The 18,108-nt window shown below is 37.6% G+C and overlaps 1 non-coding gene across 1 annotated transcript; it reads right to left on the minus strand.

Moving 5' to 3' along the window:
* Positions 1-15,051: 15,051 nt before the first annotated feature.
* LOC119049919 (U11 spliceosomal RNA) lies at positions 15,052-15,186 on the minus strand. The gene has a single exon (XR_005082639.2). It is a non-coding gene; the product is annotated as a U11 spliceosomal RNA (small nuclear RNA).
* Positions 15,187-18,108: the final 2,922 nt, after the last annotated feature.

Genomic DNA, 18,108 nt, shown 5'->3' on the forward strand with positions numbered 1-18,108 from the left:
AGAACAACAATTATTTTGTATAAGCTGCATCAGAGACAATCGAAGATGAAAAAACTACCGTCCCCATATATAACTAATTTGTGTGGTGCAGTGATTTTTTTGAACTATTTATCATTTTGAAAGAAAATGAAATGGCTCTATCAGATGGGAAATGCACCCAGCCCAACACAATGCCCAGTCTCCGGGCCATGATGAACAGCATGTTTGGGCATCTATAATTTACATTCACTTCAACTTGTTTGCTCATTTTTCATTGTCAGTGCCCATAGAGATGAAGGAACTAAGTTTCATTATTGATGACTTTAAAATGCAGACAAGCTTGTGGAGAAATATAGACAAGCTTAAGGAGGGATGAAATCAGACAGATGCATGTTTTCCAAAATTAATGTTACATTCAACTAATGCCTGCCTAAGAACATTAAATTAAAATGGTGTTTTGCATGATGTTGTTACAAGTAACCTTCTTTAGACTGCCATTGACTTGCATACATATATGTTCAATGTCCTTAAAGAGATCACACCAGAAAAATCAAATGGATAATTTTGACTGATATCACCTTTGTCTTTTTGCTCACATACATAGACAGTTTGAACAGCATATTTCTTTTGTGTAAAGGCCTAAAACCTCTACCTATGACTCAGCTTGCCACTCTAATGTAGTATTTCTTCATCTATGGAGCTTTCTTGAGAGATAAGAAGCTTCCCAATGAAAATAGTAAATGTTGTCATTTCCTAGCAGCTCCCTAGTAATTCACATTGTCGGGAACAGACTTGCAGAATATTTTCCCGGGTCACCTTTGCGACCCTTTGCTTGAGCAAAATAAAATGAGGAAAAGTTCAAGTTTAAAATATTCCTACAAAAAACTAACTTTAAAAACTTTTCATCTACACATAATAAAAGAATAATTAAATACAAATAATTCCCAGCAATGCTAATCAACTTCCTGAAAAACATCCGGCTAAAACAATCATTTTCCCCATATTAACATTCTAGTCTTTTTGCAACTGAGCCCCTAAAAGTAAATGGTGTGGCATTTCCTTCACTTAGAAAGATCTTTTTTGACCACTTCTACGAAGCATGCATTAAATTGCTTTAGAAGTCACTGCTAATGACCCTGACCTTTAGAACTCAGCTTGCAGAGATAATAAGTTAGGGTTGCTAAACATTTCATCTCAGCTTCAACTCCAGCGTGGTCAGGATACTGGATGACCCAGTCCTGTGAAACATACTGCTCTTTCTTTATTCTCATTACAGTTGGGAAGTAAAACGTCATTAGCCAGCTGCATGGAGGGCTCTGTGTGGTTCATTGTAATGTGATCCATCAACTGGGAAGTTTTACCTACTTTTTATCACCTTACCCTTGTGAGGCAGACCAGGAGAATGAGGAAAGTTCCAGTTGCTCTTCAGTAGCAAACTCTTTCAACACTTAGTAAATGTTGTCTCCAGAAACTAAATTTAAATTAATTGTATCCCTTTCCTGAAAGTTTTCTGAACATGTGCTTCTAACTCTAAAACACAGGTAGAGGTAAGAGTGAGCAGAACCTTAACCTATTAATTTTATACAAATTTAGTTTATTGAAATAGTTATAGTCTCTTACTTAAAATACTAGGGATTATAAAATCTAGTATCTTTTGTCTAGATGATAGTGATGATCTAATTATCATGTGTAGTAATTCCAATAATTCGGTTCAATCAATACCAATCAACACAGGACCTTGGGACAATTGAACGGATTTATTCATCCACAGATTAGCTAGTACACCTTACTATATTGGGCAGTCTAAGTATACAGGAAAATAATACATGGGTCTACCTTTAAATCGAAGATACAAAAAATAAACAATTACTATGACACTATAGCAAAGACACTAGCAGAAATAGTAAGTACATATTTATACATTTATAATTGCAGAGTACTTATAGCTGGAAGACTCATCAGAGATTTGCTTTGATATTTTGCTTTCACTAAAGGCATTAGTATTCATATGTAATTTTAAGTGTGTTTACATTTTCACATGTATGCCTGAGTTTCACACATCTTATATTTCCATGCAAGCATTCACATTCCTCCAGATGTTTAAGAGTCCATTTCATAAAGAGTGCCTGCAGCACAGAATCTCAAGCTTACTTTTGTCCAGGGAAGACTTGGAGTGAGATATCATATGCCTGTCTTCTGCTCTGACACAGAATGCTGAAACACACAATTTGCAGTAGACATGTCCTGATAATGAGCAACTTTACAGGGATCCACAGTCTCAAGTCATACCATAAAAAGAAAGGCCTGAGGTTATCCTGAGGCATCTCTGGTTGTGCTCGGAGGGGTAAAATCAGTGCCTTTGGTCAGTCCATTTGACTGAAGTCCTCTCTGCTTGGCTGCCTTCCATAATGGTGGCTCAGTGGATGGAGGCATTGCTTCCTGCTCTGCTGGTGGTCACTCGTCTCCCTTCTGCAGGAGAGGGTGCTCATCTGGGACATTAATTTATGCAAGTCACGGGGACATCTTATCTTCCAAGAAAAGACCTAAGCTGCCTTGCTGCAAGTCATTCTTCCAAGTTCTTCTGCTATGTCTCGACTTCCTCCCCTATCTGATTAAATTGCAACAGGAGGCAAACTGTACTACCTTCCAAAAGCATCAGTCTTTCTCAGAGTTTTCATTAGTAAACAAAAGAAACATATAAACATTCCTGCTTCTGTTGCTACAGATAATAGTCAAATGATCTTACCTTTGATTTCTTCATGTACATAAAGAAATAACCGTGAGTGATCACCATATTTCACATTATTTAACTAATAGAATTGGACCACAGTGCATGGATCTAACTACTCATGGGGTTGGGCATATTGTCTCACCTCTGACACTCCGCACACGGCCCCTCTTCTGCGTTGCCTACTGGTTCTTTCAGTCTTTGCTTAAATGCATCTTTCCCCAGATTTACAGATATATGAAGTATATTAGATGCTCTTGTTTATTCTGCATGCACAGCAATTTTATTTCATCACCATAACTGTCATCATACATTTATTGTACTTTTTTCCTTTGTGAAACATATAAGAACAGGAAATTTACCTGATTTCTTCACCACAATAGCCACATATTAGGTACTCAACAAATGCTTTGGATGAGTAATAAATAGATCAGTAGTTTATATGAAAAAGCAGTACATCATTCATATATATGAGTTTTATCATGATCAAAGATGATAAATATGTAAAATTAAACAGAAAAAGTACATATTACATGCATTGTCTCCAAAGGGTGGTTCATAAAAATAGTAATAATATGTGTTTGAAAATGGAACAGCAAGTATAACAAACTGTACTAATTGCTAGACCAGAGTAAGGGATATATATTTTTTCTTGGTACAATTCTGGTAACCTTTTCATTAGTTCAAAATTTTGGGGAAATAAACAGCTAAATATTTAGAAATCTTAAAAAATCCCACATTTAATTGCATCTATATCAGGAGCATCTATTATCATTTTTAGAAATATTATTAAGTATATTTTGTGTACCCACATAAAAGTTAAACCTCTTTAAAAATGAATTTGAATTATCAGAATACTTTATTCTCTACACACATGAAGAAGGCAATACACACTAGATAAGAAAAAGGCAATTCTCTTCATTTTGAAGGAATTCAGGAAATGTCATCCCAATTCTGCCACTTGAGTGTATTGATTATTTGAGCTTGAAGACACTTTGTAAAACAGCAGATGCTGGGGGAGGCTTTCTCTGAACTTTTCCTCTTAACTGCCTAAAGATAAATCCTCCATAATTAACTCAATTATCATCAGTGCCTTCCCTGGTGGTGTTGTTACAGGGGAGCTGGCAAGTTTGCTGGAGAGCCGTGCAAGAGCCTGCACAGGCCCTGGAGAAGGGAGGGGTTGGGAAGTGCAGCAGCCGGCGAGTGACAGATTTCCACACCCTTGGGTACAGAGTTTGTGCAGGCTGGAGTGTGTCCTGGAGTTCATCATGGTGGTCAGGGGGAGATGCAGACCTTCCCATCCAGCGGGAATGGGCTAGAAAGCCCAGAGCACGTGAGATTTAAAGGGAAGGTAGGCAGAGTTTCATCCCTAGTGGTTCCCCTCCCTGGCCTGGTAGGTGGCTCTAGTGTTCCCTGGCCAGCAGGCTGTGGAGACCACCACATGGTCTGGCAACCAACCAAGCCCCTCCCAGAGTGAGAAGCAGTGGTAGTGACCGCTATTGGCACTGTGCTATGCAGTCCTGCTAGGCTGGGTCCGGGGGTGCACTGGTGAGCTGATGGCCGAAGGCCAGAGGGCCCAGGTGCACTGGGCCCCGCGGGCAGGAGCAGAGGGAAGTGCAGCTCACAACAAGCAGGACTCCAGACAAGCTGCAAACTCCTAGACACCCAAACCCAGACTGCAGTCCAGAACCAGCTAAACCACCTGGATGATGGGGCTGCAGCCAGCTGTGTTTCCCAAAGGATGGGATTTTAAATGGAGTCACATCTTTGAACTTATCTGCCAAAGGGTGTCGGGGTTATTTGTCTTTGGGTGCTTTAAAGGAAATGGGTTCTGAGGCAGAAGCATGTCATTCTTCCAAAATTGTGTAACTTTTGAGTAAATAACCCTCTCTTTTTTTTCACCAAACCTCTGCCTCCAGAGATTGCCTATTGGGTAGTGAGCAGTAGAACCCCACTTGCTGTTCAGTAACAGCACCATAAACAAGAGAAGATCGACAGTCTTTAGAGGAGAAGACACTAGAAGTCCACACCACACTCAGACCAACTTTGTCACAAATAGTCATACTTCCCGTCCACTCAGAGGCCCCATTCATCTTTCCTAAAATCATTCATTCTTCCCTAAGTTGCCTTCACCCCGCCTCCCCTCCCCCTATTAAGATAATAGATAAGCTTCCAAAACTCACTGCTTGAGTGGTATTCTCTTCTGTTCTCCTGCAAAGCCCCATGGATGTAATATTAAGGATGAATTAATATGGGGGTTTTGGTTCAAGTTGTAGAAAGATCCTGGTGATCCTGGTGATGTAGAAAGATCCTAAACTCACACTCTCCCAAGGACACACTGAGTCTACAGCTACCTATGACAAAATTACCGCATAAAAACAAAACAAAAAACCACTAAAAGCTGGCTGAATGGCAAGTACATATTGGGAAATTAAGAACAAAACGGCATTGAAGCAGGTAGGAGAAGCCAGGAAACAATCTTCCCATAAACCCCCGCTCTGACACAGTGACCCCCCCAACCGGGAAGGAACTAAAAACCTGGAGTGTCTCTCATAAGAGCAAAGAATTCATACCCCACCTTGAACATCCCATCGTTTAAGACATCCACATAAGAGACAAGCCCTCAAAACATTTAACACTGAAAACCAGCAAGACTGAAGTGATCTGAGAAAGCACTCTAAGCTTGGTCTCACTGCCCCAGGGCCAGGCCAGGGGCAGCCAATGGACTCAAAGTCAGAGAAGCTCCCTTGATTATGCAAGAACATCCTCCTGGCGGGCAGGCGTCTAATGTAACACACACACCTAGGACTTCGCTGAAACACTCTACTTCATAGACTGGCAGGCACGTAGTTGGGTTTTCCCTTTGCCATGTTCCAGATCATCAGTATCTCCCGGAAGAGAGATTTTACACACATCTTGTGCTCCAGTTTTTTGCAGCTGGCACCTAGGGAATGTCTCTTGATCTCTTGGCTGTGGATGCCAGTGGAGTTTGCATTCCTCATCCTATGAAACTGTAACAATTGATGTCACGTAGAAAGGAGCTCATACACTGGTCTGGTGCCCTGAGTTTTGCATCTGCAGCCAGAAGACGCTTCAAATCACCTACCTTTGGTGGCCACTGGGCTTAGACTTGGTGCATCCCATGGGACTGTAACCAATGAAGAAAGAGTTCTTAAACTGCTGCCACCCTCAGGATACAGTAGGAGGCATCCACCCAGGAGTTCAGGCTTTCTGTGAAGGCCTGTGAGCTAATCATCACAACTGCACCCTAAGGTTAGGCTTCTCATTATAAAAGCACCTAGGGGCTGCTGACTGCCATCTATTTCAGGGACCATGGAGGGTAGGCGTTATCTTCACACTCACCCTCTGCCAACTTCAGAATACCAGTGTCTCTGTGGGGGAGCTTTACATGTATCTGGTGCTCTGGTTTTTATGTCTGGTGCCTCTGGGAACAAGGAGTCTTTCTGTGAAGGAGGCCTCTCTGCTTGTCCTGGAGTTTCAACCTTAGGGGCAGGCTTCAGATTTGGCAAGCATTCAAAGGCCAACAGAGCTGCTCTTAAGACACCTAGTCTGTGGATGCCATCTCGACGCATGCACTCTGCCTTGCTCCAGTCTGTCAGCATCACACAGAGAAAAGTTTACATATCTGTCTATAGCCCTGACTTTTGTGACTGCTGCCCAGGGAATACCTCCAGATCCGCTGTCTCTAGTGGCCAGTGGGGCTTAATTTTGAAGTACTGGGATACCGTATATCTTTCCATACTTTTAATGTGTGGCATGACATATTCAAAGAGCTGCAAGAAATATACTCCCAACCAATAATACTCTAGCCTGTAAAGTTATCATTCAGAAGTGAAGGGGAGTTTTCCAGACAAACAAATCTAAAGGAGTTTATCATCAGTACGCCAGCCTTATAAAAATGGTAAATGGATTTCTTTAAGCTGAAAAGAAAGGACTCTAACTAATAACAATAACACATATGGAGGAACAAATCTCACTGGAAAAGTAAATATATGATAAAAGTAGTGGGTTAAGCACTTATAAAGCTAGTATGAAAGTTAAAAGATAAAAATAGTAAAATAATTATGATTACAACAATTAAAAGATACACAAGATAAAAAATGTAAAATGCGACATCAAAACCATAAAACTTTGAGGGTAGTGGTGGTTAGTAATGAACTTTTAAAAGAAGTTAAACTTAAGTTGCTATCAACATGAAAAAAACTTATAAATATCAGTTGTTCTATATAAGTCTCATGGTAACTATAATGAAAAATCCTGTGATAAATATACAAAAGAGAAAGAAATATAAACATACCGAAACCAGAAAAGCCGGCCACTCATGCTACCTGGCACCACAGGAACCAGTAAGTAGGGACAGAGACTGAATCTTTATGAGTGGTTTATTCAGACGCGGGCGATCTGAGAAGGCAGCAGGGTATGTACCCTCACAGACTGTCATACATTTCATTTCAAGCCAGCCTTTTTATAAGGAGGGCAAAAGTGTAGGTAAGGGATTTGGAATGCAGAAAAAAACGTTCATCAGATAAAAACTGCAGTCTGACAATCTCCCTAGTGTCTGTTCATGTGTTGACCAATGATTCTTTATCTATGCCCTGAGCATCTGTGTCCTGGGAGACTTTCTACCTACGTCCTATGTCCCGTGTCCCGTGCCCTGGGTGGTTCTTTATCCGTGTCCTCCACAGCACAATGTCTCTTCTGGGAACACAGTGGCTCAGATACCATCTTGAGTGTTTGCAGCCCCCTCCTGGGGCACAGAGGTCGAATTGCTTGTGGTCTCCTGGAGTCAGGGTGGGCCATAGCCTCAGTTCTGGAAACAACAGCTTTTTGCATGCATTCATTACTAAGCATATTAACTCTTACCTAAAATTAAAACTTTCCTGAGTCTCCCATCAATATTACTAAGAAAGTCATCAAACCGAAAGAAATAAAGGCAAGAGATGAAAAAGGAAACATAGAGGAATTACGAAAAAAGCCAGAAAACAATTTTTAAAATGGCAATAAGCACATACTTATCAAAAATTGCTTTAAATGTAAATAAATGTAATTCTCCAACCAAAGACATAGAGTGAAAGAATGGATAAGAAAACAGAAGACCTTTCTATAAGCTGCCTACAGTAGATTTACTTTAGGTGTAAGGACACAAGCAGACTACAGGCAAAGGGGTCAAACAAAATATTGCTAGCAAAAAGAAACCAAAAGAAAGCTGGAATAGTTTTACTTACACCAGACAAATACAATTTCATAACAAAGAATGCAATGTGAGACTAAGTAAGCCATTACATAATGATAAAAAGCTCAATCCAACAAGAAGATATAACTTCGCAAATACATATGCACCAAGCATAAGAGAACCTAAACATATGAAGCAAATATTAAAAAAGGGGAGGAATACACCACCATACGATAATAGTATAACAGTGTGGACTGAGGCTCAGGATGGGGTGTAGGCTGAGAAGCTCCTCTCCCCCATCCCCACCCCAGGAATATAGAGAAAAGAAAACAGAAAAAAATTCCCCAAGCCTCTACAGCCATGGCTGTGGCATGAGGAAGGGGACAGGCTGGTTGAGAGGTCCTTTGTATATCAACACCAGCTGGCTAGCTTCACAGTCATGCTAAATAGTTTGCCTGCCACACTTGGGACCAGGGAGATGGGCATGACTTAAACTCATAGCTGTAAGTGATTTGCCAGCTGCTGTGTCTGCCCACAAACAAGAAGGTGTTTCTTGCACCTCTGCCAAGACTAACAATAGCAGCCAGAGAAAGACGGAAGATAACAGAAAATGGGCAGATGTAGTCGATTGTGGAAGGAGCTGGAAATGGGGTTACAGAGGAGGTATCAGGATTCAGACTGAGCTCGGGAGCCATTTTCACTCTTGCTCTCTGATGCGTGGCTTAGAAAGGAGAAGGAGGGTTGGAAGGAGATGCTGTCTCACAGCTGGATTTTACCTGGCCTTTAAGACCTGTGCCTTTCCTGAGTTTCACCACGATCCAGTGCAGCACAGCACATGCTTTTCTGGATTATTATACAGAGGCTGATGAACATGTAACCCAGATGCTGAAGAAGAGAGCTGGTGCATGAGGATGGTGACTTTGGTACCTTCCAGAGAGGACTGGGAAACTGAGCAGCTGTCTTAGCATAAGGAAATGGGGAACTTTCAGTGTTTGTGGCTCATTGCCTGGTGCAGTGCATGAAAAGTGCTGGGTCTTGTGGGAAAACTGGGCTCAGAGTATGAGCGTGCTAAGCTCCCCCAGGTTGGAATGTTGTAAATAAAGACATGCTTCTACCAGTATTAATTGTTGGCTTACACCAAGGTGACATGTGGATGGGCCCCAGTTCTGCTCGGTAACAATAGTAGGGGACTTTAAAATCCCACTTACATCACTGGATAGATCATTCAGAGAGAAAATCAATAAGGAAACAGCAGCCTTAAAAACACATTAAACTGTATGCACTTAGATATTTACAGAACATTCCGTACAAAGCAATACAGCATACATTTTTTATCAAGGGCACATGAATTTTTTCAAATAGGTCATATTTTATATCACAAATCAAGTCTTACTAAATTTTAAAAGGTTGAAATCATATCAAGCATCATTTCAGAACACCATGGTATAAAACTATATACAAAGAAAATTAAAAAAGTCACCAATATGTAGAGATTAAACAACAGGCTACTGAAAAACCAAGAGGCCAAGTAAGTCAAAAGAGAAATCAGCCCTGGCTGGTATAGCTCAGTGGATTGAGCGCGGGCCTGGGAACCAAGCAACCACGGTTCGATTCCCAGTCAGGGCACATGCCTGGGTTGCAGGCCAGTTCTCTCCCTCTCTCCTTCCTTTCCCCTCTAAAGATAAATAAATAAAATCTTAAAAAAAAAAAGAGAAATCAGAAATACCTTGATACAAGGACCTGGCTTGGGTAGCTCAGTGGATTGAGTATAGGACTGTGAACCAAAGCGTTGCAGGTTCAATTCCCAGTCAGGGCACATGACTGTGTTATGGGCCAGGTCTCTAGTAGGGGGTGCATGAGAGGCAACTACACACTGACGTTTTTCTCCCTTTCTCTAAAAATAAATAAATAAAATATTTTTAAATACCTTGATAGAAAATAAAATAGAATTATGTCATACTAACTTTCCAAGATGAGGCAAAACCAGTTCTAAGAGAGCAGTTCAAAGCAGTAAATGGCTACCTCAAGAAGAAAGGTATTAAATAGCAATCTAACTTTACATGTTAAGGAAATCTAAAATAAAGAAACCAAAGTTTTCTCACCCTTAAACTACCTTTTCGGGATACTGATTTTAACTTGTTTATTAAGAAACAAGACTTAGAAAGAAACCAGGACGCTGTCCCCTTTCCTGCCCAAGAGATTCAGACAGAAAACCTGCTTCAGGAAGGAAATCTTAGGATGTTTGCTTTAGCCTCATTTCAATTAAGTATGTTCAATAAGAGGGCTTCGGCCAGGGACCTGTTAGCTAGAAACCCACTGGGTCCCATTGTTTCTGAGTTGCCTGGCAGGAATTTACTTGCTATGTAGGGTCTGCTCTTCCTCAAATACCTGCAAATTATCCATTCCCACTTCTGAAATCAAGTATCCCATCCCCCACCCCCTTTTCTTTTTGTCCAAAATGTTGCATAAACCCAATATTGCCTCATTGTCTTTGGAATGTTCATGCTTTGTGAACCACCCCCATGCTCATGTATTAAAAATTTGAATTTCTTCTGGTAATTTGTCTCTGTTAATTTGATTATCAGCACAGCTATTACCATAGGTAGTTATCTCATTATTAATAAAGGAAAGAAGCAAAGGGAACAGATCTCACTAAACATAATCAACTAGAATCATAAGCTGGCTTGTCTCACCAGGAAACTACAGCTTCATGTATTCCAGGAGATTGCAGCATTTCTCTGCAAAGGGTATTAACACCCTCCTTCCCCCTCAGTAGGAATCAGCCCTCCCTCAGGTATCAAACTGTTGAGGACAGCGAGAGGAGGTAAGCACGCAGGCAATAGAAGCCAAAGTGACAACCATAGAGACCTGTCAGTCTAGCCTGGGGAAATAGTGGATTGGCCAAGAGGCAGAGCAATCAGAAGCTTAAAAAATTTTAGCAATTCACTTATTTTGACAAAGCACTCAGTCCATCCCAACTTCAGATAATATAACTCAGCTTATATTATCTCACATGGGAACACATACTCACCCTGAAAGGGTCAGGCCAGTGTTCCAACCAGCCAGACTACTCATGATCCAGTCAGGCCAGTTTTCCAACCCTCTGGATTGCTTATGACTCAGTTATCCTGACTCACTCCATAGCCCTCGGTTTAATCGAAACTCACTCCCACTTCTTACAACAGTCATCTGACTCCAGCCACAATGGCTGGTGGTCATACTGACCTTCCTAAACTTGGAAACAGCTGGCCCTTTACCTAATTCATTGTCCTGGCTTACATTCTGAAACCCTGAGGCACCTGCCCAAAAGAAGAGAATCACACCTCCCTCATTCCTCCACAAACCCCATGCTTTTTCTTAAAAAAAAACCCGTTCTTGCCCGCCCCCCACCCAGGCTGCGGTTTGTCCAGCCTCGGGTGGCCTATAAGCGCAACATCAAATAAAGGCACTTCTTTCAGAATTTCTGGCTCTTCTCGTCTCTATCTCTCCTAAATTTCTAGCATACCAGATTTGTTCACAAGTTCTCATTGTGGTAACCTTGCAGGTCTAGCAGGTGTACCACTGACAGCTACATGAATTCTGAATCCAAGCTCCAGGCAGGAGCCTGGGTAGAGCAGCACAGCCAGGAACAGTGCTAAGCTACCTGAATGGGATCCAAGACTTCAAAGGACTAAGCTTTAATATGAAACAAAAACTCTGGACACCGGCCTTTGTTTTGGCTTTGCTGAAGGCAGCCAATGAGCTGAACCCAAGACAGCCCTTTATGTTTACTTCCACTTCAATATACAAATGAAAACACAAATGTATCCTACTAAATTTATGAGATAAGACTCCACACCTCCCACATGGGTCTCTGAAATGCTTTCCACACAGTGCCATAACACAGCCGCACTCCCCTGACAGCACAGCTAGGAGAACTAAGAAGGCTGTAGGAGAAGTATTAATAATTTTAGCCCCTACAAAAAAGCACTAAGTTAGAAATAAAAATAACAGATATTAGAGCAGAAATAAATAAAATAGAGACTAAAAAGACAATACAAATATTAATAAAACTAAAATCTGTTTCTTTGAAAAAATAAATAAATTTGACAAACATTTAGCTAGATTCACTATGACAAGACTCCAGTAAGTAAACTGGGAAATGAAAGAGATATTACAACTGACACACCAGAAATAGAGAGGATCATAAGAGACTAAAATAAACAATATACAGCAACAAATTATACAAAGTAGAGGAAATGTATAAATTTCTAGAAACTTACAGCCAACAAGACTGAATCTTAATGGAATAGAAAATCTGAGCAGATCATTTACAGGTGAAAAGTTAAATCAGTAATCAGAACCCTCTCAAAAGACAAAAGTCTAGACCAGATGGCTTCCCTGATGAATTTCACCTAACATTCAAAGAAAAATTAATATCATTTATTCTCAGACTCTGCCAAAAAATTGAAGAAGAGGCAATTACCATATTTTACTGTGTATAATGCACATCCACATTTTTGGCTCAAACTTTCAGGAAAAAACTCTTTCATTTTAATTCAATTTTTATTTATTCATATTTAGGAACAAAACTGATTATTATATTCCAGGGTATTATTTTATATACAGATATTAGTATTGCTTTCCAGAGTTACACTTTTAACACATAACCATAAATAAAAGAATTAAAAAACATTTGTATAGACACAGAATTAGTACTTTCCACCTATAATGCACATACTTATTTTTCCCTCAAAATTTGGGCAAAACATGTTCAGTATACATGGCAAAATATAATACTTCAAGCTCATTTTACAAGGTCAGGATTACCCTTATTTTAGAACGAGAGAGGATGCCACAAGAAAAGAAAATTATAGGCCAATATCCCTGATAGACATAGACCCAAAAATTCTCAACAAAATATTAGCATATTGAATTCAACAATACATTAAAAACCATGCATTATGGTCAAGTGGGGCTTATTCTAGAGATGCAAGGATTGTTCAACATCTGCATATCAGTCAATGTGGTATACCGCATTAACACAATGAAGGATGAAAATATTCTGATAATCTCAAAAGATGCAGAAAAAGCATTTGGCAAAATTCAAAAACTATTTATGATAAAATCTCTCAACAGTACAGGCACAGAGAAAATGAACTTAAATATAATAAGGGCCATATATGACAAACACATGGTAAATATACATAATGATGAAAAGCTCAAAATATTTTCTGCAATATCAAAGGGAAAAAAGACAAGAATGCCAACTCTCACCACTTTTATTCAACAAAATATTAGAAGTCCTAGCCAGAGCAATTAGGTAAGAAAAAAGAATAAATCGTATCTAAATTGGAAAGAAAGAAGTAAAAGTGTCATTATTTATAGATGACATAATTCTGTATAAAGAAAATCCCAAAGATTTCATTAAAAAACTATTAGAATTAATAAACAAATTTAATAAAGTCACAGGGCACAAAACCAATATGCAATAATATGTTTTATCTCTATATACTATAATGAACTATCAGAATGAAAAATTAAGACAACAATTCCATTTATAATTGCATCAAAAGAATAAAAAATCTAGGAAAAAATTAACCAAGGAAGTAAAAGACTGGAATATTGAAAGCAATAAAACATTGATGAAAGATGCTTAAAAACACACAAATAAATGAAAAAACTTGTCATGCTCATGGATTAAAAGGTGTAGCATTGTTAAAATACCCAAACCACCCCCAAAAATATAGATTCAATGCAATCCTGATAAAAATTCCACTAACATTTTCACAGATGTAGAACAAACAATCCTAAAATTTGCATGAAGCTATAAAATACCTCACGTAGCCAAACCAGTCTTGAGAAAGAATAGCAAAGCTGAAGGCATCACATTCCCTGATTTCAAAGTATATTACAAAGCTTTAGTAATTAAAAGAGTTTGGTATTAGCATAAAACCAGACACATAGATCAATGAAACAGAAGAGAGAGACCAGAAATAAACCTATACACATATGATCAATTTATTTCCAACAAAGCAACCAAGAATATATAATGGGGGAAGGAGTCTTTTCAATAAATTGTGTTGGGAAAACTGGACAGCAACAAAGAAATGAAATGGGACCACCACTCTTTACCATACACAAAAATTTATACAAAGCAGATTGAAGACTTTAATATAAGCTCTAATACCATAAAATTCCTATAAGAAAACATGGGTGGTAAGCTCTTTGACCTAGGCCGTGGTGATAATTTTTTTAAATTTAACACCAAAAACAAAAGCAACAAAAGCAAAAATAAAGTAGTATTACATCAAACTAAAAAGCTTCTGCACAGCAAATCATATATCTGATAAGGGGCTAAGATTCAAGATATATAAAGAATGAATATAACTCCATAGCAAAAAGAGTCCAATTAAAAAATGTGCAGGATATGAATAGACATGAATATAGTCACCAAGTCTTTATGAGACTTACAGCGATCACTCTAATTCTGATAATTACTATTTATTTAATCATCTCAGAGGCACTTCATTTCTTTTAATGAAATATATGTGTTAAATGCCTGGCACATGTAAATCCTGAAAATGTTACTTTTCTACTTTTTTATGGGTTCTTAGGATAAGGAGAATTACTAGATAAAATGCAGTTACTTTTATCCCTAACATTGTTTAATTAAAAGCAAACAGAAGTCTAAAAAACAAAAATATATAAATAAAAATTCCATTAGAGTCAGTCAAGAAATACAGAGACAGGGACACAAAGTACACATTCACCCACGCGAAGTAATAGTGGAAGATTCTAGGCTGTTCAACAGTTCTTCAAGAGGACTCAAATACATTTAGTGGATTAAAAAATAGCTCTGGATATAAATTTAGAGATACTAGACTCTTTCCTGAAATATAGAATAATATTCTATGTACTTTCGTTTTCTGAATCTTTTTACCAGTGAATTCTGTTAACCTAAGTTAACCTATGGTCCCTTTTAGGTATGAAATAAAGGCACTTTTTTAAAAGATGAACTGATGTTTTGAATTCAGGAAATTAATTTTTTTTCATTTTTTAGCTTTATAAGATAAAATGTACAGACAAACAAATAAAATAATTCCTTTGATAATATATTTGATCCATAAAAATATTTTAAACATCTTTTTTTCTTCTCCTTTAGAATGTCAAGGGCGCCAGGACCAACAATCACTTAGCTGCCCAGGTACCAAAAAATTATGCTTCCGAAATCTCTCGATGTTGATTCAACACGTAGAACAATCAAGCTGCTTTACGTGTGCCACTCACGACAGAAGCTCTTTTTTTTTATTTTTACAAAATGATTGGTTGTTTGGTTTTTAAAAATAATTTAACAGCACTCTGTCCTCTATTCTCAAAAATAGTTAGGTGCTAATACCATATTTATTATGAATAATTGTTAAAAATTAATTCATCAAATTAGGTCTTGCTAATATAATTTGTTATTGTATGTCACAATTTTATTACATATTTATTATTAAGCTAAATTTTAATTTTGACCCCATGGATCTTGTAAATTTCTCAAAATATAAGAATATAAATTCAGGCAGTATGGGATAGAATTATGATTTATGGTATAATTTTTCCACTGTATATGTGGGCGAACAACTTTCTGCCATGTTTATATAATCTATTCAGAAATTATTTACTTTTTGTAAAGATTTATTTTAAGCTAAATTTTATTCACTAGTTACTATGCACTAGGTTATATTCTAAAGGCTATACTCTTATTCCCATTTTATAAGTGGAGAAATCTAGCATAGATTAGGAAAATCCCACAGAACAGGACTGTACCTGGGCAAATGTGTTTAGAGTCTGTTTTCTTAATTGCTCTACTCTTAGTTGCCATCAATATATTAAGAATATTTAATGTTATGAGCCGAATTGTGTCCCACCCAAATTATGAAGTCCTAACCCCTAGTACTTCAAAATGTGACTATATTTTAGATACAGCAGATCTTTAAGGAGATTAAGAAAATTAGGTTTTTTGAATGATTCCTAATCCATTGTTATTGGAGTCCTTGTAAGAAGAAAAGATTAAGATACAGAAAACACAGACTGAAAGATGACTATGTGAGGACATAACAAGAAGGCCTGTACGCCAAGGGGAGTGGCCTCAGAAGAAACCACGCCTGTTCACACCTTGATCTTGGACTTCCTGCTCCATTCTGCAACATTTTGTTATGGCGGCCCTAGCAAACTACCATATACAGAAACCTACAACCCTAACAAATGAAAAAGTTTATGTTGGCAACACCCCTAGATCTTTAACGCCTCAGATCATGATATCCAGAATCATATTACCTCCTAGGCTGTGTGCCCTTCAAAAAACCTATATGAACACTTCAAGTCTCCTTTCATCTATTCATTGGAAACCATGATTAAACTCCACAACTAGAAATGTTGTGAAAAATAAATGAGATGAGATGTGTAAAACTTTTAGCACATAGCATATCAGCTAGTGAGTGCACAATATATGTGCTCATTTTCAAAAAATCACTAATTATAAAATAAGCTATTTCATAGGATCATATATTATTTCTTAATCACACATTTAATTACTAAGCACACATTCCTATATAAATTCTTATGTGTTTAATCTCTTATTTTAGTGTTTATTTTGTTTTTTTAGTGTTTTTCCATTAAAGCTTTTTTCTATGTGAAGTTAAAAAAATCTATACTAAAAATAATGTCAAAAATATTGGACTACTTCCACCTAACAAGTAAAGTAACAAGTAAAGTGAAAATGGTGATATCAATGAATTAGTAAAGAGCATATGTTTCTATCTCAAAAAATTATAAACAAAAAAAATTGAAAGTCTCTTACCTCCAAAAAATCATCATCCAAAGACGATGCAAATAAAAATGGCTCCAGATATCCTGTAGTTGATACTAAGTAGGAAATATCAATCTGTTCAACATGGATCCAAGGAACACGTCCATTTTAGTGGCTTAGTTGTTCACATTTGATGATTAGAGGAGAAGACATAAACCCAGGAAGGCACCTGACTGCAAAGAATACTACTTACATGCTCACAATGATGCAAACGCTCTCTGGCAGCTGCAATTGTTTAGAGTCAACTTGTACACAAAATGTGAAAGACAAAAAATAGATGCTGAAGAGAATATTAATATTATCAACGTTGACAATATAAAAGTAAAGGTAAAGATTAGTGAAGATGAAGGTAGAAAGAAGGGCAGATATGCTAATACCCTCACCTCCCTTTTTGAGAAATCAGAAAATGGTTCTTAAATTTGAAGGAAAAAACACAGACAGCTCTTTCTCTTTCTATTTTTCCAAGAAATTCACACAGACTTAAGTTCATGACATTATTATGTCCAAAGTCTCCCTTTAATTTATTTTAATTATACTTTATTTTTCTTTTTTTCTACTTCTCCAGTCCTATTCCTTTTACTTTTTGTTACTATTTCTAGTATATTAAAATGCATGGGTTTTCAAATTGGTAATGCATTGTCAGTTTTCTTATTCAAATGTAAATGCATGTTTGGAAATATATATGTTACTTATTGTGCTAAGTCTGCCGTTATATGCTCATATCACATTAAATTTATTATTTTTCACACAAAGGGCATCTACAGGTTGTTTCCATTTTTCTGCTGATGACCAAAATTATTCTGAACCTTCTTTTATGTCATTTTATGCTCTGTTAGAGAGCTTCCTTATACCCCACATGTGGAAGAAGCTTCTACCCAGACTTCTTTCCTTTCCTTCTTGTAGAATCACGCAAGCTTCCTCTGTGGTCTAATGGCTCCAGCATACCCTGACTTGCATTCTACTTTCTCTTATAAGGATTCCTGTTGCTACATTTCTCCTATGGTTAATGCCATCCTGGTGTTTTCTCCTCAGAGGATATATATTACACAAATCCTGGTACATTGCTTCCTTTTGTCTTTTTAATGCTAGATGGCTTTAATTTCAGGCATTTCTATGTGACTCATTTTTTAAACCTTTTCCATTTCTCTCATTATATTTTTACTCTTTTCATTCCTATTTTAACTTTCTTCCCTAAATCCCTCAATATACTAACTATAATTATTTCAAAGCCCTTGTCTGATAGTTCCAATATATGGACCATTAATCTCTGTTCTGGTTCATTTGATTGATATATTGCTTAGTAATGAATTGTTTTGACTTGATTTTTATTGTAATTTTTAAGTCCTCACCTGAGGATATGTTTATTGATTT

Source organism: Artibeus jamaicensis, unplaced genomic scaffold, assembly GCF_021234435.1.
Source record: "Artibeus jamaicensis isolate MK-2021 breed Jamaican fruit bat unplaced genomic scaffold, CSHL_Jam_final contig_452, whole genome shotgun sequence".
NCBI classification, from domain to species: Eukaryota; Metazoa; Chordata; class Mammalia; order Chiroptera; family Phyllostomidae; genus Artibeus; species Artibeus jamaicensis.